Here is a 24,048-nt window from a genome sequence, read left to right as displayed (position 1 = left end):
CAGGAAAGGGAAAGAAATGTAGTTCAGTCCCTCTCATGGGCACACAGGGATCAAATCCAAAAAATTAACAAACATGTCAACAAACTAGATAAATATGTGTGTATTTATTTTTATGTGTGTGAGAGAGAAAAAAGGTCATGAACTCAGTCCTCAGTGGTAACTGTAATAAGTACACCAACCTCAGATTGTTTACCTAGGGACTTTTTTTTTTTTTTTCTTGACAGGCAGAGTGGACAGTGAGAGAGAGAGACAGAGAGAGAATGGTCTTCCTTTGCCGTTGGTTCACCCTCCAATGGCCACCACAGCTGGCACGCTGTGGCCAGCGCACCGCGCTGATCCGATGGCAGGAGCCAGGTACTTCTCCTGGTCTCCCATGGGGTGCAGGGCCCAAGCACTTGGGCCATCCTTCACTGCACTCCCTGGCCACAGCAGAGAGCTGGCCTGGAAGAGGGGCAACCGGGACAGAATCCGGCGCCCCGACCAGGACTAGAACCCCGTGTGCCGGCGCTTCAAGGTGGAGGATTAGCCTAGTGAGCCGCGGCACTGGCCTAGGGTAGTGTTTTTAAAATGTGGTTCTCAGACCAGCAGTAGCTGCAACAGCAGGGCCTGGAAACTTGATACAAATGCAAATTCCCAGACTAATGGAATCAGGAACTCTGGAGGGTGGGCTCCAGCATTCTGTGTCCCTCCTGGTGATACTAGTGTGTTCTTGAGTGTATAGATCTAATGATGTTTTAATTCCAGCTCAGGACAGTCATGCAAGGTAACCATTTTATTAGGAAGCAAGGAAAAAAGAGAAGCAATTTAAGCACTAATGACTTTAAAACATTTAAGAAAACTTGAAATTGCCCTTATTTTCATTATTAAATTTACTATCATTTTATTTGAAAGGCAGACCAACAAAGATAAAGAAACAAGGAGATCTCTCATCTGCTGGTTCACTCTCTAAAAGCCCACAATAAGCAAGGCTTGGTAAAGCTGATTCCAGGAGCCAGGAAATTCATCTGGGTCTCCCTCCTGGGTGGAAGAGACCCAAGTACTTAGAACATCACCTGATGCCTCCCAGGGTGTGCATTAGCAGAAAGTTGCACAGTAACCAGCACTAGATCCAGGCATTTCAATACAGAATGCAGCAACTTAATCACTGTACCAAGCACCTGCTGAAATTGCCCTTAGTTCTTTTTTTTTATTTCACAGATTTTTATTTATTTGAAAGGCAGAATTGTACAGAGAGGGACAGAGGGAGATCAATCTTCCATCTACTGGTTCATTTTTCAAGTGGCTGCAACAGCCAGGGCTGGCCCAGGCCGAAGTCAGGCCCTTCTCTGGATCTCCTGCATATGTGACAAGACCTCACATACTTTAGGCATCTCCTGCTGCCTTCCTAGGCACGTTAGTAAAGAGCTGGATCAGAGCAGCAGGGACTCCAGCTAGAGACCATATGGGCCTTCTGTGCCACAGCACAAACCCCGGCCTTTAGTTTCTAACAGATTTTTTTCTAGATGAAATTGAAGCACAGGCATAGTAGTATTGCACCCAAGTTCACACAGTTAGCCTTGATTCTTCCCTTCAATAATGACGTGAGATGAGTAAATCAATTAACTTCCTCCTAGAATAGAGATCTAATCTCAACCCTTCTGTATTAGTTTCCTGGGGCTTCTATACCACTGCACCAAAAAGGGATTCACTCTTTCACAGTTTCAGAAGCTAAAATCCCCAGAGCACGAATCAGCAAGATTGGTTACTTCTGAAATCCGGAGAGAGAATCTGCTCCACTCCACTCTCCCAGCGTCTGGTGGTGGCTGGCACTATCAGACGTGCCTCTGGATTGTGGATGAATTACTGCAAAATCTGCCTCCATCTTCATGAATCTTTTAGAAGTATTTGCCAATTTGAGGAAGGGTTAATAAAAGGAAAATCAAATACTGTAATCTATAAACTCACTTCACCAGGCTCAAATAAACTGCAAAATACTGTAATGGACCTCCACATGGTAAAATTCCTGCTTTTCTTTTGGGATATATTGGAAAATATGCATAGCATGTGATTGCCTCATGTATGTCCAAGGGATAAAGATGACAAAAGAAATGAGAGAGCTACTACTGTGAACATAAGCATCAACTTATTATTAGAGTGTCTTTTTTGATCATTATTAATCATATAACTAGTATTAGGTGAGCATTCTAACGTCTTTTTGCTCCCATGGCTCAATTACACACTCATTTTGAGAACACTGTTGTAAGCAGCAACGGTCACCTGAAAGAAGCTTCCAATAACGTGTTCTTTCAGTTTAATGGTTTTTCCCTTCTCAATGACCTGTTTTCTTTAGTTGGAACTCAAACTTCTATGCCTCTAGACTGCTTACTCAACGACTTCTTTACCACTTCTCTGTTACAAGGAGACATCCAGTTACTCTATTAATACTTCTCATTACCTTTACAGAGCACTTCTTTCACGTCTTCACTTCCTCTCCAATATAGGATAAAAGAGGCAGCAAAGTGCATTTGAATCTACAATCTGCAGTAAGACAGACCTGAGTGAGTACAGCACAGGTGAGTTGCTTTACCTCTCTGAGTCTCAGTCCCTTTGACATGGAAAGTTGCTTGAAAATAGGAGCTGAGTCTGCTCGGGAGTATTACACAAAGTAAAATATACTAAGTACCATTCAGGAAGAGTGAGCTCTAAAAAGGTGAGTGGGAGCCAGCACTGTGGTACAGCAGAATAAGCAGCCACCAGCAAAGTCAGCATCCCATAGGAGTGCCGGTTCAAGACCTTGCTACTCCACTTCTAATCCAGCTCCCTGATAATGTGCTTGGGAGAACAGTAGAGGATGGCCCAAGTGCTTGGGCTCCTGCACCCACATTGGAGACTTGGATGAGTTCCTGGCTTCTGGCTACAGCCTAGCCCATTCTTGTCTACTGCAGTCATCTGGGGAATGACACAGATGGAAGATAGATCTCTCCTCCCGGGCCACGGGGATCACTCTGCTTTTTTTTTTTTTTTTTTTTTTGACAGCCAGAGTTAGTGAGAGAGACAGAAAGGTCTTCCTTCTGTTGGTTAACCCCCCACAAATGGCCACTATGGCTGGTGCACTGTGCCGATCCAAAGCCAGGAGCCAGGTGCTTCTTCCTGGTCTCCCACACAGGTACAGGGCCCAAGCACTTGGGCCATCCTTCATTGCCTTCCCGGGCCACAGCAGAGAGCTGGACTGGAAGAGGAGCAACCGGGACATAATTCGGCGCCCCAACCAGGACTGGAACCCGGGGTGCCGGTGCCGCAGGCAGAGGATTAGCCTAGTGAGCCGCTGCCGGCCTCACTCTGCTTTTCAAATAAATAATCTTAATGTTTTCTTTAAAAGATGAATGGACCATATAAAATGTTACTGAGTAGTCAAGGTGGATGGAGTATGAAAGTATCCTGTGACTTTAGCAGCATAAAAGAATAGATGTGGTAGGTATCATCATCATCATGCCTATGAATTTCTTCCCTTCTCTTCACCCCAGTCTGAATATTGTATCATCATATAACATTGAAGTGTAGAAAAGTCTCCCAGGGGCTGATGTTCTGGTACTATCTACCATCCTTTCCTATGTCATTCCAGTATTCACCCTTACTAATTCTCTGCATCTTGAATGTTTTTTCTTCCAGTTTCTGCTATACCTCTCCCAGCTTCAGGACCCCTGAGACTTCAATTTGTAGATAATGGATGGTCCAGTGTTAAAGATACTCGAGCACAGTAAAGAAGAAAGGGCCAGAACAGGCTGGGATGATATACAGCCTGAAATCTATCTCCAGCTCTATCCTGTAATATTATTTTCAGGATTGGAATTTAGAGCAATAAAAAATTTGGTTCAGAAAATAATGTGTGATGGAAAAAGTTGGGGGCTTGGACATGTTTCTGCATTCCCACCTGCATAAGGCAGTCATCAGTTTGACAACAAACCATATTCAGCAGTCATTCCTTATTCAGTACCTGTGATATCTTGGGTCTGAGTTATCAGTAGCCGGCCAAACACTTTTTAAGGACAAAAATTTATTCCTGGATTTTTAGTTAATTAATGTACCCAAGATTTGATTGAAAGTATAGAGCCTTGCTGAAAATTTAGGCACATGTGGGTTATGCTATCACTGTGAGTGACATTTTCTCATATATATGCTCATAAAGTCTCAAGGGCTATAAACTGCAAAAGTGGAATTATTGCTTTGACAGCGATTGCCAAAGCATACAGCAAAGTTCCTCCCTCAGCTACTCTCATTTCTCTGATTTCCAGGCAAATTTTTCTCATTCATCCTGTCTAAGATTATTTCCTCCAGTTGGTCAAAAGTTATAAATCAAATGACTTAAGTCACTTAGTCAAGTGAAATTAGTCATTCTTTCCAGAATTCAGGAGATGGGCGAACACTAATGAAAACTAAACCTGCATATAAAAGGCAATTCCTTTCCCACCTCTGGAACACAAAATGCCAATCTTTGAATTTATTAGAAACTTTAAATTTTATATGACTAGAACCCAGAATAGAATTGTGAGCATCTCAATTGGGCTTTTAGGATGTAATTAGAGGTTAATTTATACTTGTAACATCCAGGATATTTAATTTTATAGTCTTTGAAGCCAGGATAATGTTCTTAGTATTTATAGTTTGGAGAAAAATAAGTAAAAATGCTAAGAAAAAGGAAATGTTCTGTTCATGCTTTATTTGTGATTACAGTGGATAGTTTGCCCAGAATTTCAAAACCCTTGCATGTACAGATCCAAGGTGCTCCGTGTATGCTTCTCTCTCTCCCTTTGTTACCACAAACAGCCAATTACCACTGACCTCAGGGAGAGGCTGAAGGCCATAATTTCTGCTCTGTAGCATGCAAATCAAGCCAGCACACCCAGATCTGGATCAGGAGACTTATGCTGTTTCAGTTTCAGTTTTCCCAAGCACCAAACAGACTCAGTCAGTTTAGATGATGATTCCACTTTAGAAAATAATGACTACAATTGAACCCAAATTATCACTGGAAAGCAGGGGGTATGGTATCGAGGCAGACTGCAGTGGAAGACCCTGGACAGCACTTTTTCTTCAGCTTCTCTCAGTACCTCTGTGCTTCTCCACCTTCCTCATAACTTTTAGACCGCTGAGTTGTGTAGCAAACACTTTCATGAGCTTAACTACTGCTGAATACAATGGTAATACTGTGCATTGTGGACTGCTTATACTAAGCCTGTTTATGCATTCCGGCCTTACACTGGCTTTTAAAACATTCAACATATTTGACACATTCTAAACTTGCTCTCTTCAGTGACTCAGAATGCCTTTAAATCTTCCAGTGGCATGATAACAACATAAGAGGAAAAAGCATGAATTTCACCAAAACAACAAAGGCCAACATGTTATTCTCTGGGCATTGCATATGATATAACAAAGCCTTTTAAAACTTTTAGCTAGGAGGACCTGATTTCACATTTAGTTATTTGCATGCTGTGTGAAGGCACATTAAGAGTGAACAGAGAATTGTCAGCAGAAAAAGAGCTGGAATGAATGCAAACAGACCAGAACAGAGCCTAGTAACAAGCTAAATGGCTTTGATAAGTTATCTAACTTCTGAAGGGCTTCATATATTTAGCTTTCAAATCATTAATTTGAATTTATTTGCATACATCTTGGTCATAGGAGTGATTTGGTGACTAATCACAATGTGAGGGTACCAACGCCTGGATCAAATGTGGAGAGTATGTCATAGTCACAGTTGAAGCTTTAATGTAATGGCCAAGTCCAGACCATGAGGCAGAGGTAAAAACAGGCTGGTAATCAACAAAGCTTGAAGCTAGGCTATGCAGTGGTATATGGTGGTAAGCATACACAATAGCATGCAGGGAAATTATTAAATACGTGTCCTGGGACCAGCGCCGTGGCACACTAGGTTAATCTTCTGCCTGCGGTGCCAGCATCCCATATAAGCGCAGGGTTCTAGTCCTCGTTGCTCCTCTTCCACTCCAGCTCTCTGCTGTGGCCTGGGAAAGCAGTGGAGGATGGCCCAAGTGCTTGGGCCCCTGCACCCACATGGGAAACCAGGAGAAGGCTGGCTCCTGGCTTCGGATTGGCTTCTGGCTGTTGCCGGCATTTGGGACGTGAACCAACGGAAGGAAGACCTTTCCCTCTGTCTTTCTCTCTCTCACTGTCTATAACTCTACCTGTTAAATAAATAAATAAAAATCTTTTAAAAATATATGTCCAGTGACTTATGAACAGGGTTCAGAAAGTGCTATCTAGGGCAGTGTCACCATCCCCTGAAGGAGAGGCTTCAGGCTGAGTGACACTCAGTGTCCCAATCCTTCCCAACCATGTAACCCCACAATCGCTGTTTTCCTTTTCCTTTTTCCAGGCCTAGGCTTGGAATCAGACTGTCTTCCCTGCATCACCAACAAACATTCCTAACCTCTCTACAGCGATTTTAAAGGCACTGCTTCATAATCTCCTTCATATTTTACTGGCACGATTTCTTATATTTATTTTTTCTTTCAATACACATTCCATTTTCCCTTATAATACATCACATTTGGCTATGCTTATTGACCTACATGCCATTCTATTCCTTTGAACTCCCTTTTAAGTACTTTCAATGATATAGGTATTAATTGCCTTAAAAGGTATTGCCCTCTTCTCTTTTCCACAAGGAAAATGTCATGTAATGAGAGTTGTCTGTGTGTTTCGGGGTCTATGTAAGTCGTTTTTCTTACTTAGTGGTATTCTGATTTAGTCAATAAATTCATGTCCCCAGTATACACTCACTTGGGAGCCTCTCTGCTGGCTGATGTCCAGAAACTTCTGAGATAATTTTATATTTAGTTACTGTTTCCAATTTTCTAAGAAGCAGCACTTCCATTTTATAAAATATGAAGAAATGCTTTAAAACATTAAACATGTTTTCCCCAGAGAATTTATAACAGAAATAGACATGTCTGGTAAGTTGAGATGTAAAAATATCTCAATTTTTGTGTATTAAAATGACATTGAAATCTACCTGTTTGGATGGATTTTTTACATTACTAAAACTGCTGAATTGTATGTTTTTAAATGATATTCCTTTTAAAAATGGTTTTTATTTATGTATTTTAGAGGCAAAGACAGAGAGAGCCAAACAGACACAAACACAGATATACCCAGTGAGCTCCTACTTTATTGCCCAAACGCCTACAACAGCCTGGGCCAGGCTGAGGCCAGAACTAGGAGTCAGGAGTTCAATCATGATCTCCCAAGTGCATGGCAGGGATCCAATTACTTCAGCAATTACCTGTGCGTCTCAGAGTCAGCACTGGCAGGAAGCTGAAGTCAGGAGTCTGAGCTGGGACTTGAACTCAGGCACTGTTACGTGAGACATGGCTGTCTTAATTGATATCTGGATCACTAGGCCAAACATTCCAGCACTTCTAACTGACTTGCCACTCGGCAAGATCTCCTGCTACAAGTCATTGATGCTAATGATCTGATGAAGGAACACACTTCAAATGAAAAACAGAATCTGAAAAGCAATGCAGTAGGGCAGCAGAACCCAAAGCTTTCCTTTTTTTTTTTTTTTTTTTTTTCATTTTTTTTCCTTTCAAAGAGAAGTCCTCCTCCTGTTCAGCCCTCACAGTATGGACAACCATTTCTATTCAGTGTCTTGTGGGTACTTTCCAACATCCTACCTCATTCTTAAATTTTCGACTCTAGAATTGTGTCTTAGGGTGAAGCCACTGCTTGGCACACCTACATTCCACATTGGAGTGCCTAGGATTGAGGCCCAACTCTGCTTCTGATATGACTTCCTGCTATGGCACACCTTGAGAGTTAGCAAGTAGTGGCACAAGTACTTGGGTTCCTGCCACCCACCTGGGATACTGAGATTGAATTCCTGGCTCCTGACTTCAGCCTGGCCCAGCTCCAGTACTGTGAATATCTGGGAAGTTCTACCTCTTTTTTTCGCTTCCAATAAGAATAAATAAAATAAATTTAAAAGCTTAACTGCAGCAGAACCAATCACAAATACTATGTCTTATGGATAAAGGGATCACCCTGTGCTTCAAAATCTTCTGGAAGCTTCTGAAGAATTAAAGTTTCTGAACTTCTCTAGACCCTCAATCAGAATTTCTGTTGGAAGTACATAAGAATTTATATGAGCAGTGGTTTTTTAAATATTTCACAGTTTTCTTACAAACACTATAGGCTAGAATACACCATACTAGAATAAAAGGACTTCAAATAGCCACTTCAGGCCAGTGCCGTGGCTCACTAGGCTAATCCTCCACCTGTGGTGCCAGCACCCCGGGTTCTAGTCCTGGATGGGGCACCAGTTCTGGGAAGCACCTGGCTCCTGGCTTTGGATTGTTGCAGCACGCCGGCTGTAGCGGCCATTTGGGGGGTGAACCAATGGAAGGAAGACCTTTCTCTCTGTCTCTCTCTCACTGTCTAACTCTGCCTGTCAAAAAAAAAAAAAAATAGCCACTTCCAAATATTTTTCTGGTTCAATAGCTTTCCCTCTAATCATTGCTTCACTCTAATCTGGATGGGACAGGATGAATGAGAAGGACAGTTATCTTCTGAGATCAAGAACTGTTTCTCCTTGCTTATGAGTGAAGTGCCTTTTCTAAAATAGGTGCCCCATCAGCACAAAAAATAACAAATATATTACATAACTGGATGACTAGTTTACATATCTAGCCTCATCTTGTTAATGCAAAGCCATATCTTACAGGACCTTCCCTCAGAAGAATATGTGTTGGGCAGTGGGGCTCCCAGGAAGGCAGGTGGACTAACTACTAGAGAAAACTTTCATTGGATGTTTTATTTTTCTGCAATGCTATCATTCATCTCTTTCCTTTCCTTTTGTCCTGAAGCACAGAATAATAACTACAGCTTCTACTCCTTCTTTTATTTCACATCCTGCATCCCCCTAGAGCCATATCCAGTGGACTATTCATTTCATTGCTAAGTACTCAAGATACATAATGAGTTATGTTATTTGGTAGACTAGGTTGGGTTTTACTGGAAGACATATTGCCTTTCAAAAGAGGCTGAGTTGTTCTTAGATCCTGATTCATCTATAACATGTGCCAGCCCATACAGCCAACAAATTCCAAATTTGGAAAATATTTATATCAGAGTCTAGGGGATTTTTACTTATACAAATTCTAAAATATTACTACAATATGGGATGCATTTTCCTGCAAGTGTGTTCCCTCCTATTTAACTTTCGCTGTTTCTTCTTGAATCACTAGATTTGCTTTTCAAAATTCAGTATTTTTCTATCATCAAATTATATTACAGTTCATATGTAAGCTTATTATTATGCTAGATTCTTCTCTAGTCAATTGATTGCACCTGCAAAGAAAATCCTGAACTGACCATCAAAATAAGCAAGTTCTAGTGATGAATCCAAGGCTACCACATTCAGTCATGCAAACCAAGAATGCTCAGTACTATAGAGGGTCCTGAGTTGTGCAATGTGTCTCACTGGGGACCCTCCATGACCTCACAACTTATTAGCCCATGGTATGACATCACAACTGCTTGCCCTTAACGTAGCCAGGGTTTCATAATACAGCTACATTATAAATTTCACAAGTTGAGGTGTTCTGTGTGAATGAATTAAGATTTCTGCTTAAATATGGTTTTAATATTCTCAAATTCAGAGATTAACATTTATATATTTTTCAGTATATTTTCATCTGACCCTGACACTCAAGTTCAACATCTAGGCTCAATCAATAGATATGGATGCACTTTAGATACCTGAGTCACCTAATACCGAAGTGCTCTGAACAGGTGTCTGCTAAGAAACATAAAATCCATTTAGTGGGAACTGATAATACCAGCTTTGTTTCCACAGATGGTGTTGGATTATTAAAATGGAAATATGCCAAGAGTTTTGTAGAGTGCCTTCCCACTTAAGAGAGGGTCTTCTATGAAGCTAGACTTTGCATTATTTGAAGCTGTAGCAGTTGAATTCAGCTCTAATGCTTTCACAGCCCAGTCTGACAAAATCTGTTATTTTCTCTCTCTCCTAAATTCAAGTTGGAAAACATAATATGTACACTTCAATGTGTTTAGTTCATAGCTGTATCTTATTCTCCTGACAGAGCAGCTAGTGGACACAAGTGAGTTAAAATAAAGTTAGGAAAAGAATTAATGTTGACTATCCTACCACTTCATTGTACAGAAATTACTTTATCTTTACCTATTAAATGACATAATAAACTTGCCTAAAACTGCTAAGTTTTCCATGTATAAATAAGTATTAAAATGGTTCAGGATTGTTTGTTGAAAAACAATATAAATCTAAGGTATTATTTTTATTTACCTAATCATTACACTATATCTACTGTTGGTATTTTAGCTAACAGATGGGGCAATGTTGTAAAGTAGAAAAATCTGGAGTTAGTGAATTCAACTTTTTCATTTAGCTCAATGATCTCAGGTAAACTACAGTTGTATCTATCTGGCTGCCTAGAATCTGACCTATATCTAGAGAATTCCTCTGCATATGTGTGTTTTTAAACTATCTTCCCCTATAGAACCTGAAGGTTCACAAACCCATATCTCTGTCTGCTTCCTTCCACAAGCAACAAGGGTGTTGACATAGGACCTGGGCTTTTCCAAATAGGTGCTTTCATCTGAGACGCTGAACTCAAGGGGTTGAGTAAAATAGGCAAAAGAGGGTGGAATTCATTTTGTTGATGGGAATCTCAGTGGTTCTACTATTTTGGTCCATATGGGAATCCCAGGAGTTTCCATTTGGCTATTTGGAGAACATGGTCTATAATGTCATAGTCAAGATGTTGACCTGGAGATTCAGTTGGTTATTGATACAGTCAGTCTGAATTTCAAACTGAGAAACTATGGAAGAATACAGAAGATGTATTCAACAAACCATATTTCACATAAGGACTACATTTATAGTCTGACTTCTCCAAAACCATCACTCAGTTGATAGGCATTTGGCAAAGCAGTGAAGATGTAGCATGGGATGCCTGTATCCCATGTGGAATGCCTGGTTTGAGACTTGGCTTTTCTCTTGTTTCCAAGCTCCTGAAAAAGCACACCATGGGAGGTACCAGGTGATGACTCAAGAAGTCAAGCCTCTGCCACCAATGCCAGAAATTGAAATTGAGTTCCAGGTTTCTGGCTTCAGCTTGGCTTAGCCCCAGCAAACAAACATATCTCTCTGTCTCTGTTACTCTGGCTTAAAAGTAAAGTCTTTTAAAAGATAATTTTTTAAAAACCCACTACTCAAAAAAAGTAGACTCAGCAATGTTCAAGGTTCCAATGAAGTAAATTTAGCTCAGAGTTAGTCATGCTCAAGCTCCAAAATATCTCTATTTTTCATACTTCCCAATGGAGTAGGCTAGATAACATGTTTGCAGTAAGAATCTGACCCTGACACTCCAGGGTCCATCCTCATGCATAGCTGACCTCCTCTAAGGTGACACTGTACATTCAAAAATGCAGTCATCACATTACAGTAATTTTCCTCTCACCATGAGAATCTTTTCCAGACAAACCATTTTTATCAGACACTACCATGAATGCACCCTAAGGAGAATTAAATGTTTTAATGTGCTTAGGCTTGATAATTTCAAATAAATTAAAATCTCAAGCATATGGATATACTAAGTAATATCACTTAATCATAAGATATTAAATCTGTCATTTTTACTATAAAACTTCACTCTGAGGTATAAATGGCAACAGGCCCATTTTATAGTTAGAAAAATAGGCAGCCACAGCAATAGCAACATCCTTAGTGAACACCAACTTAGAACTGAAAAGTCATGATTCCGTTATCTAAAATACATTGACTTCATGTAGGAATTTCGCCTAGTAGTTAAGACAGTGGCTAAGATGCCTGCACCCCTTCCTGGAGTACCTAGGTTTGATTACTAGCTCCGAGTGGCGACCCCAGTTTCCTACTAATACAGATCCTAGAGGCAGCAGTGATGGAGACTCAAATAGGAAACACATATTGAGTTCTCTGCTTCAGCCTAGCTCTGGCCATTCCAAGTATTTGGGGAGTGAACCAGTGGCTGAGAGTCTGCTCTTTCGCTGAAATTAATTAATTTAAAAAATAAAATGCACTCACTCTAGACATACAATTCTGAAGGTATCAACACTAAGCAGATTTTTTTCTCCCATATTAGATTTAATAAATATTTGGTTATAAATTGATTTTATTTTGAAACATAGAAGATATTTCAAATAGTTCACGGAAAATTAAAAAGTTTAATTTGGTTCAAAATATTTGGAAAATATGCATAATTTTTACATAATATATAATTTTCATTAAAATTTTGAAGATCCTTTCTATATTTCTAAATGAAAATATTTTAATGGATAGCATCACATGCAAGATCTGGATTTTGAGGAATATTTTGAACCTAAAAACTTATCTAAAGGAATTTTTTTAACAATAAGGTCTTATGATAAAAGTGGGATAAATGAGACAATGGTTGGCAGAGTGATAGATGCATTGACCAGTGAAGTAGAGTATAGAATGCCAGTAACAATACTCGATAAACAACCTGATATGTGGGATGCTGGGAGAAGCTGAGTTACCAAATGGCTGGCATTTTAGCTTTCATTTGTGTAAAGACAAAAAATTGACTTTTACCAAGTTCTATAATAAAAAAAAACTCTAAATTGAACAAAGATTAACAACATAAAAAAGGAAATATAAAAATTCTTAAAAGAAAATATTGATGAATATTTTAAGATCTTGGAGAAAGATGCATTAATCCCCAAAAAAGCAAAACAAAAAACCTCTAAATTTTCCCTAGTAAGAAATTTTGTTTGCAAAGACACTTCATGAAAAGCAAAATAAGGGGATGGCTATACTTCAGAAGACTTTTACAAAAGATTAATATTCACACTATATCTTTAAAACCAAAAACATAATATAAAACTATGCAAAAACAAATAAAAGTCAAACATTAAACTAAAGAAAAAAATCACATGGACCACAAATATATCAGTCAATATTACATTAATAATCAGCAAAAGGCAATCAAGACCTTCATGGGATGCCACTTTACAATCATTAAACGGGTAAAACTTTAAAATTCTGAGAATATGAAATATTGGTGATATGAACCCCAAAGTTCTCTTAAATATTGTTATTGTAAACAGATATTATCATGGGGCTAGCGCTGTGGCATAGTGGGTAAAGCTGCCACCTGCAGTACCAGCATCCCTTGAGGGTGCCAGTTCGAGTCCTGGCTCCACTTCCGGCCCAGCTCTCTGCATGGCCTGGGAAAGCAGTGGAAGATGGCCCAAGTCCTTGGGTCCCTGCACCCGAGTGGGAGGACCAGGAAGCTCCTCACTCCTGGCTTCAGATCAGCACAGCTCTGGCCATTGTGGTTAACTGGGGAGTAAACCAGCAGATGGAAGACCTCTCTCTCTCTCTGCCTTTCCTTCTCTCTCTGTGTAACTCTGACTTTCAAATAAAGAAAATAAATCTTTATAAATAAAAAGATATTAATGAAACAATTCTGAAATCAGTTAGATATTATTACCAATATTTGAACACTTATATTCCCCATGATCAAATGCTACAAAAGTTCACGCACTGCACAACATGGTAGGTCCTGAAAAGAATCACACGTATTCTTGTAAGAAAGGGTAGAAGGGATTTTGAGACACACACAGATAAAGCCAAGTGTTCTAAATCCAGAGAAGATAAAGAAATATGAAAATGTTAGTGATATGGCTTCAAACAAAATAAAGCTAGAAACCAAAGACTGGAAGAGGCAATGGACAGATACCTCCCTTAGATCCACTAATGGCATTTCAGGTTTCAGGTACCATAACTTAGGTCTAGTTTGAAACTGATTTCAGACTCATGAAATCCAGAGCAATGGGAGAATAAACAGTATGGTTTTAAGCCACCCAGTTTGTGGTAATTTGTTACAGTAACTACAAGCTGTGATTACAATTCATTGATGAATCTGTAAATGTATTTTCTAAAACAACAACGAAATGAAAAATTAAAATGAAGAAACCTAACTGTCTACTGTGTAGGCTTTATAAAATAGAATACCTCAATATGAAAGAACATAGGAAAATTAGGCCAGCGCCACGGCTCAATAGGCTAATCCTCTGCCTGTGGCGACGGCACAGCAGGTTCTGGTCCCGGTCAGGGCGCTGGATTCTGTCCCGGTTGCCCCCTTCCAGTCCAGCTCTCTACTGCGGCCCGGGAGTGCAGTGGAGGATGGGCCCTGCACCCACATGGGAGACCAGGAGAAGCACTTGGCTCTTGGCTTTGGATCAGTGCAGTGTGCCAGCTGCAGCGCGTCAGCCGCAGCGGCCATTAGAGGGTGAAACAACGGTAAAGGAAGACCTTTCTCTCTGTTTCTCTCTCTCACTGTCCACTCTGCCTGTCAAAAATAAATAAATAAATAAATAAAAAGAAAGAACATAGGAAAATTAAAAATGAATGTTTAAAAAAGGGAAAATATTTCTCAATTTCAACATCACTGATGAAACATGAGCAAAATGGCACAATACCAGAGCTACACTAACCTAACAGTCATCTACCAATGAGGATACTTTTGCAATTGCACCAGAATAAGAGGTGAGAATTTAAAGAACCCCAAGGGAACTCAGAAAAACAAAATTTGCTTTGAAAATGATAAAAGGGACAGTTTCACTTTACCAATGACACCTCCCCCCACCCCCCACACAGAACAGCACAGCCTCAAAGAAAATTCTCTTCAATGCTGTGGAGCAAACAGTGAGAGGTGGGCAAGCATTTGGTGCTGTCTGGGATGCCCACATCCCATACCCAGGAGCCTGGGTTCAGGCCCTAGCTCTGCTTCTCATTCCAGCTTCCTGGTAGCTTTCACTCTGATAGGCAGGGGTTTATGGCTATATACTGGTATCTCTGCCACCTGTGTGGAAGACTCAGCCTGAGTTCTAGGCTCCTGGCTTCAACCTAACCAAGTCACAAATGTTGTAGGCATTTGGGGACTGAACCAACAGATCAAAGAATTTGCTGTGTGTGTGTGTGTGTGAGAGAGAGAGAGGGAGAGGGAGAGGGAGAGGGAGAGGGAGAGGGAGAGGGAGAGGGAGAGGGAGAGATGGCTTCTCAAACTGCCAGTCCCAGTCCCACGCATTCATACAACCCAGCAGCGAGCCTCCCACTCAGCTCCGCCAGTTAGTGTGCCTGGAGTCTCAAGCAGGGCTGACTGATGAAGGGCTTTCCCTCAGCCGCCAGTGTGTACAGAATAGAAGAGGTGATGATTTCTTCAAATACACAGACAGCAGCACAAGGCTACAAGAATCACAAAGAATTTGGGAAGTAGTACAACATCAAAAGAACCAAATACAGCTAGAGTAACTGAAATAATAAAATGGAAATTTATGAAGTCCTTGATGAATAATGCAAAATAACCATCCTATCTCTGTGAGTGAGATCCTGGTGGAAAGAACAGGCCATCAAAGAAGGAGGTACCTTTCTCTGAAGGGAGGAGAGAACTTCCACTTTGATTATGGCCTTGTCTAAATAAGATCGGAGTTTGTGGACTCAGGAGGCTTCCATAGCCTTGGCAGCTCATGACAAAAGCCTCAGGTGATTACTGACACCATAAAGAAGAGTGTCAATTGTTAAATCAACAACAAGAGTCACTGTGCACTTGCTCCCCAAGTAGGGCCTCTGTCCCTAATGTGCTGTACTATGACAATTAATGGTAAAACTAGTCTTCAAATAGTACTTTATACTTTGTGTATCTGTGTGGGTGCAAACTGTTAAAATCATTACTTAGTATACAGTTCATCTTCTGTATATAAAAATAACTGAAAAATGAATCTTGATGAAGAATGGGATGGGAGAAGGAGTAGGATGTAGGATGGTTTGAGGGTGGGAGAGTGGCTTTGGGGGGGGAAGAACTGCTATCATTCAAAAGTTATACTTATGAAATTTATATTTATTAAATAAAAGCTTTCTAAAAAAAACTGTCCTAAAAAATTCAGTGAACTACAAGACCACACAGAAAACTAAACTGAAATAGGAAAGCAATACATGAACAAAATTAAAAGTATACTGAGGAGATATAGAAAATATAGAAGGGAACCAAACAGAACCTTTGGGGTTGAAAAATGCAATAACTAAACTAAAAATCCAATAGAGAGTTCAAAAATAGACTTAGGTAGAAGAAACAATGAACTGATTTTAAACAAGCTCAAAAGAAAAAAAAAAAACACAAAAATTGAAGAAAAGCTATTAGGTTTATGAGACACTATAAAACAAAATACATGCCTTGGAAGTTAGAGAAGGAAAAAAGAAAGTGAAAGGGACACCAAATTAATCCAACCAATAATAATTGATAACTTCCCAAATGGGAAGAGAAAAATGGACATCAAGATTTATGAAGTCTCAAAACATTAAATGGGTTGAACCTAAGAGTTCTACATGGAGATACAATATAATCAAATATAAAGGGAAAATTTTGCAAGAAACGTGACTTATCATATACCAGACTATATTTCTTAACAGAAAAATTGCAGGCCTGCAAACAGTCCATAATATTCAAGAAGATAAAAGAAAAAAAAGTCAGCCAAAGTTACATTTGGAAACACTTTATTTTAAAAATTAAAGAGAGATAAGCAATTAGCCTAGTTTCTTAAGATGTCTGTTAAGGCATCCCTGCCTCATTTCAGAGTAGTTAGATTCAAAACATGTCTCTGGCTTCTTATTCCAGCTATTTCTTCATGCTGGGCCAGGGAGACTGTGGTGAAGACTGCAGTGACTGGACTCCTACAATCCACAAGGGGGACCTGGACTGAGTTCCTGGCACCCAGGTTTGGCCCAGCCCCAGCTACTGTGGGCATCTGAGGATTGAATCAGTGAATGGATCAGCTTTCCTTCACCCACTCCCTCCCTTCATCCCCCTCCCTCTCCCTCTCAAATAATTTTTAAAAATACTATATAAAGAATTTGTTTGACAAATAAAATCTGAGTCTTTGTCCCCAGTAGATCAGCCTTGCATGAAGTGCTAAAGAGTTCTTCAAGATAAAATTAAAGACTAATAAACAGCAAGAAACCATATGAAAATATAAATCTCACAGGTAAAAGTAAAAAAGTTAATGTAATACTATGATTACCTTAAATGAAAAGGACTAAACTGATTAGATTAAGAATGTTTCATAAGAAAGCTTCCAAGATGGCTGAATAGGGAAAAGACATGCTGATTCTGACCAGGAAAAGATAGCAGAAAAAAAGCAGAGAAATTCTATTCCCAGAGGAGAGTTACAGAGAAGTTTGCAGTGGAAATTCTACAGAGGCAAGAGGAATGTCATGGAGCAGTGTAGAAACTGCATACATGCAGTAACGAGTGGGACACCATCCATGACTCCCACAGCTGGAGGCTGGAGGAGAGGTCAGGTTCTGAGAGCAAGGTGAGGGCAGACTGTGGGAGCTAGCATCACAGGTGGTATTGCCGGAGGGAGAGCACTGTGGACTGCACTTTGAGTCCTGCCTAGAATCCCAGCAGGGGTCAGGATACCCCCTAATTCACTGAAGGAAAAGCACATTTCTTTCTCACCATTTCGCAACAAGGGCACCCCCAACAAGAGCACCTTGACAAAAGTAGAGGCTGCAGTGGCTTTCACAGGTGTGTAGGGCTAAAACCGCCAAGGCAGAGCACCCAAAGGCAGTTGTTTCTAGGAACTTGTCTGTTCTCTCCGTGGGAATGTCAGGCTCATGGGGCACATAGGGGATCATGAACATCCAACAACTATGGAAGTTTGCACCATGACTGTGGGAACACTGTGACTTCACGATAGGTCACGGGATGTACGTGGGTCTCTGAGCAATCACTATGTCTGGAATCAGAGGCCTAGAGCTCCCTGACTGCCCTGGGTGGGTCACTGCAAAGGATTCCCTGCTCACAGTGAGTGAGGACTATACAAATCCTTTGTGTGGTTCATCTGCCAGTGTGGGTGAGGGTTGTACCTACTGTGGGCTAACCCCAGGCATTTATCACCTTGGAAGAGATGAGGTTGTGATTATGGAAATAGGCATGATCATACTCTCCCTACTGCTTACAATAGAGGATATCTACTGTACCCCATTTGGGTGTGACCCAGGTTATCTCCCTATACCTGATGACTAACCAGAGCTCCTTGGCCACACCCAGCACACACCTCTAGGTATTCACTGAAGAGCAGACACTCCACTAGGGAACAGAGGCATAGTTCAAAGATAAAACACAACAATGGAAGAAAACAACAAGTGATTCCACAAATGCCTAAAAATAAATTCAGAAATATAAGAAATAAGAACAAGGAAGACAGTATGACTACACCAAAGTAATAAAACAACACTTCAGTATTAGAATGTGAAGAAGGAGGAATGCTGATATGCCTGAAAGGATTTCAAAATAATGATCATAAGGCTACTCAAATGCATTAAGAATATTCATGAGTTAAAGAAATCCACACGTGACATGCATGAAAAATTTTCCCAAGATATTGAGATTTTGAAGAGAAATCAAACTGAAATATCAGAATTGAGGAATCCAATATATTTAATAAAAAATACACTGGAAAGACATAATAACAGACCTGGTGAGAATGAAGAAAGAATAGAAGCCAAATTTTTGGAAATATCTCAATCAGACCAAAAAAATTTTAAAAAAGAAGTAAAAATTAGAAAAATTAAAAACAGTGTTGGAGATTTATGGAATACAATCAAACGACCCAATATATGAGTCTTAGGAGTTCCTAAAGTGTGCAAAGAACAAATGGAATAGAAGGCCTATTTACTGAAGCAACTACAGAAAACTTTCCTAATTTGGAGAAAGAAAGAGACATCCAAGTACAGGAAGCACAAAGAATTGCTAATAGATGTGACCAGAAAAGATATTCACCATGACACATTGTATTCAAACTTTCAACAGAAAAACATAAAAAGACTCTTAAATGTGCAGGAAAGAAATGCCAGATTACCTTCAGAGGATTTCAATTAGATTCACAGTTGATTTCTCATAAGAAACCCCCACAGGCTAGGAGAGATTAGAGAGACATAATCCAAGTCTTAAAAAGAAAAACAAAACTGGGGCCAGCACTGTGGCATAGTGGGTAAAGCCACCACCTATAGTGCCGCCATCCCATATGGTCACCTGTTTAAGTCCTGACTGCTCCACTCCATTCCAGCTCTCTGCTATGGCTTGAGAAAGCAGTTGAAGATGGCCCAAGTCCTTGGGCCCCTTAACCCATGTGGGAAACCAAGAGCAGCTTCAGGCTCCTGGCTTTGGATGGGCACAGCTCTGGCTGTTGTGGCTATCTGAGGAGTGAACCAGGGGATGAAAGACCTCTCTCTCTCTCTCTCTCTCTCTCTCTCTCTTTTTATCTCCATCTCTCCTTCAGCCTCTTTGCCTTTCAAATAAAATAAATAAATCTTTAAAAAAAAAGAAAAACAACATTCAAATTAGAATACTGTACCCTGCAAAGTCCTTATTTATGAATGTGGCTGATAAAGACCTTCCATAACACACAGAAACACAGAAAGGTACTCAGCATTATGAACAATGTGAAGGCAGAAAAACTTCCAGTAAAAGTACAAATGAAATCCAAAGCAATCAACAGGAATATTTACTGGAAAATGGCAGGCCAAATAGTAACATCAATAATAATGTGGAATGTAAATTCTCCAATTAAAAGATAGAGACTGGTTGAACATACTGAAAAAACAAGACTCATTTATTTGTTGCCCACAGGAACACACTGAAACATCAAAGATACACGTAGACTAAAAGTGAAAGGATGGAAAAATACATTCTATGCTAATGGAAAACAAACAAAAAAGAGCAAGAATAGCCATCTTAATATCAGACAAAAATAGACTTTAACCCAAAAATATTAAAATAGGCAAAAAATGGCATTGTGTTATGATTAAGGGATCAATTCAACAGAAGATGTGACTATAGTAAATGTATATGTACCCAATTCCAGGGTGCCTGGCTATTTAAAATAAATGTTAAGAGCTCTAAAGGGAAACAGAGACCCCAATACAATAGTAATAGGGGACTTCAACACTCCACTTTCATCAATAAACAGAAAATCAACAATCACAGCTAATCTACACTATGGATTAAATGGACCTATCATATCTAAAGAACATTTCATCCCACAGTTGCAAGAATTCACATTCTTTTCATCAGTGCACAGAACTTTTTCTAGGGTAGACCATATGCTGGACCATAAAGCTAGTCTCTGCAAATTCAAAAAAGCTGAAATCATACCATGTATCTTTTCAAATCACAATGGAATGAAGCTGGAAATTAACAATGCTAGTATCTCTAGAATATATGCTAACACATCAAGACTGAATAATATACTCCTGAATGAAAAGTATTTTGTAAAAGAAATCAAAGGAAAATTTAAAAATTCCTGGAAGTGAGTGAAGATGGCAAGACAGCATATCAAAATCTATTGGGGCCGGTGCCGCGGCTCACTAGGCTAATCCTCCGCCTTGTGGCGCCGGCACACCGGAGTTCTAGTCCTGGTCAGGGCACCAGATTCTGTCCCGGTTGCCCCTCTTCCAGGGCAGCTCTCTGCTGTGGCCAGGGAGTGCAGTGGAGGATGGCCCAAGTAATTGGGCCCTGCACCCCATGGGAGACCAGCATAAGTACCTGGCTCCTGCCATTGGATCAGCACGATGTGCCGGCCGCAGCGAGCCAGCCGCGGTGGCCACTGGAGGGTGAACCAACAGCAAAAGGAAGACCTTTCTCTCTGTCTCTCTCTCTCTTACTGTCCACTCTGCCTGTCAAAAAAAATCTGTTGGATACAATAAAAACAGTGTTAAGAGGGAAGTTTAGTGCCTACCTCAAGAAATTGAAAAGGCATCAAATAAATGAGCTATCAATGCATTTCTATGACCTAGAAAATAAAACAAAACAAACTCAAAATTTGTAGGAGGAAAGTACTAATTAAAATTGAAAAATAAACAAAATTGAAAACAAAAATCATGAAAGATCAGTGAAATGAAGAGCTCTTTCTTAGAAAAAATAAACAAAATTGATATACCATTGACCCAACTTATCAAAAAAAGAGGGTGTTGACCCATGTAATGTACCAAAAGCAACTGACAGATTCAATGCGATCTCAACCAAAATACCAACAACATTCTTTCCAAATCTAGGAAAAAATGCTAAAAATTCATAAGGAATAACAAGAGACCTCTGAATAGCTAAAGCAATCTTGAACAACAAGGATAAAGCAGGAGGCATCACAATATCAGATTAAAGACATACTCCAGAGCAGTTGTAATAAAAACAGCCTGGTACTGGCAGAGAAACAGATATGCAGACCAACAGAACAAAAGAGAATCCCCAGAAATCAATCCACACATCTACAACTAATTTTTGACAAAGGAGGTAAAATCATTCCCTGGAGAAATAATAGTCCCTTCAACAAATGGTCCCAGGAAAATGGGGTCTCTGTGTGCAGAAATATGCAACTAGACCCCTACCTTACACCTTATACAAAAATCAATTCTAAATGGATCAAAGAACTAAATATATGACCTAATACCATCAAATTACTATAAGAGAACATTGGGGAAACTCTACAAGACATTGGCACTGGCAAAGACTTCTTAGTAAAAAAAAAAACCAGCAGCACAAGCAATCATCATAGCAAAAATAACATGTGGGAATACTTCAAGTTAAAAAGTTCCTGCACCGCAATGGAAACACTTAACAAAGAAAGAGGCGACCAAAAGAACTGGAGAAAACATTTGAAAAGTATGCAACTGAAAAAGGATTAATATCCAGAATCTATAAAGAGCTCAAGAAACTAAAAACAACAATACAAACAATCCAGTTAAGAAATGGGCAAAAAGGGCCGGTGCTGTGGTACCGTGGGTTAATGCCCTGGCCTGAAGTGCCAGCATCCCATATGGGTGCTGGTTCTAGTCTCAGCTGCTCCTCTTCTGATCCAGCTCTCTTCTATGGTCTGGGAAAGCAGTCGAAGATGGCCCAAGTCCTTGGGCCCCTGCACTCGCATGGGAGATCTGGAAGAAGCTCCTGGCTCCTGGCTTCGGATTGGCACAGCTCTGGCTGTTGCAGCCATCTGAGGAGTGAACCAACAGATGGAAGACTTCTCTCTCTGTCTCTACCTCTCCCTGTAACTCTGCATTTCAAATAAATAAAATAAATTGCTTTAAAAAGAGAGAAATGGGCAAAGGGCTTGAAAGGTATTTTTCAAAAGAGGAAATTCAAATGGCCAACAGACATATGAAAAAATGGTCAGAGTCATTAGCCAACAGGGAAATACAAATCAAAACCACAATGAGGTTTCACCTCACCCCAGTTAGAATGCCTTTCATATAGAAGTTAAAAAAAAAAAAAAAAACAATAAATGCTGGTGAAGATGTGGGGAAAATTTCCTAATCCACTGTTGGTGGGAATGCAGGCTGGTACAGCCATTGTGGAAGACAGTATGGAAATTCTTCAGAAAGCTGAAAATAAATCCACCACTTGACCCAGCTTTCCCACTCTTGGGAATTTACCCAATATAAATGAAATCAGCATATCAAAGAGTTATTTGTACCCCCTTGTTTACTGTGATGCAGTTCATAATAACTAATATACAGATCAACCCAGATGCCCATGAACTAATGATTTGGTTAAGAAAATGTGGTACTTATATACTACTGAATATTACTCAGCCATAAAAAAAAACAATGAAATTCTGTCTTTGACAACAAAATGGGTGCAAATGGAAACCATTAGACTTAGTGAAATAAGCCAGTCCTAAAAAGACAAATACCATGTTTTTCCTGATCTTTGGTAACTAATAGAGTACAAAACAATGAAATATATAATTAATTGCATTGCAATCTGCATAAAAATATTCCTTAGCATAAACTTTTGAGAGGAACTGGTTTAAAGTCTAAATGAACTTAATTATTATCTTATAACCTCATATAAAATATTTAGAAACTGTACTGTCATTAGTTGTATTTCACTGAAATAAATTATGAATGACTGATTGACCAAAAATCCTAACTATGGGTGAAATGGTCACTTATAAATTCAATTACTGCTTATAGTCATTGTCTATATTCCCATTAAATTAAGTTATTTTTGCATTTTACTTATTAAACTTATTTGGTGAAGTATTAAGCCCTTTAACGTAAGATAGATTTAAAATATGCTATCCAAAAAAACTAAAAATAAAAAAGAAAGAAAGGTAGAAGGAAGGAGGGAGGGTGAGAGAGAGGATGGGGGAGGGAAATATCATTATCTTCTTAGAATTTTACCTACAAATCATATAGAATTTGTTAAAAAAATAAAATTTTAAAATTAAAAAAAAACACAAAATCCATCTATGTACTGTTTACAAGAAATTCACATTAGACTTAAGGATACACATATATGGGCTAAAATTGAAGGAATAGAAAAAATATAGCTTATATAAAAGGTAACTAAAATAGTATAAAAAGTGACTATATGAAATAACATAGATAAGTTAAAAAGCATCACAGGTGATAAAAAATGTCATGTCATTACATAATGACAAAATAGTTCAATGGGCAGACATAACAATTTTTGTAAACTTTTATTTAATAAATATAAATTTAGCTGCTTTTCCCCCCCATAACCTCCCTCCCACCCGCAACCATCCCATCACCACTCCCTCTCCCATCCCATTCTTTATCAAGATTCATTTTCAATTATCTTTACACATGATCAACTTAGTATATACTATGTAAAGATTTCAACAGCTTGCACCCACACAGATACACAAAGTTTAAAGTACTGTTTGAGTACTAGTTTTACTGTTAATTCGCATAGTACAACACATTAAGGACAGAGATCCTACATGGGGAGTAAGTGCACAGTGACTCCTTTTGTTGATTTAACAATTGACACTCTTATTTATGACGTCAGTAATCACCCAAGGCTCTTGTCATGAGTTTCCAAGGCTATGGAAGCCTCTTGAGTTCACAAACTCTGACATTATTTAGACAAGGCCATAGTCAAAGTGGAAGTCCTCACCTCCCTTCAGAGAAAGGTACTTCCT

At 39.5% G+C, this 24,048-nt stretch overlaps 1 long non-coding RNA gene across 2 annotated transcripts in view; it reads right to left on the bottom strand.

The window, feature by feature from the left end:
- The window catches only part of LOC138843878 (uncharacterized), a 165,577-nt gene that overhangs the window by 54,407 nt on the left and 87,122 nt on the right, over window positions 1-24,048 (bottom strand). The window lies entirely within an intron of this gene.

Source organism: Oryctolagus cuniculus, chromosome 9 (genome assembly GCF_051225735.1).
Source record: "Oryctolagus cuniculus isolate XC-2025 breed Fujian yellow rabbit chromosome 9, ASM5122573v1, whole genome shotgun sequence".
NCBI classification, from domain to species: Eukaryota; Metazoa; Chordata; class Mammalia; order Lagomorpha; family Leporidae; genus Oryctolagus; species Oryctolagus cuniculus.
Note: the sequence above shows the minus strand (reverse complement) of the source record. Positions and strands in the feature narration are given on the sequence as shown.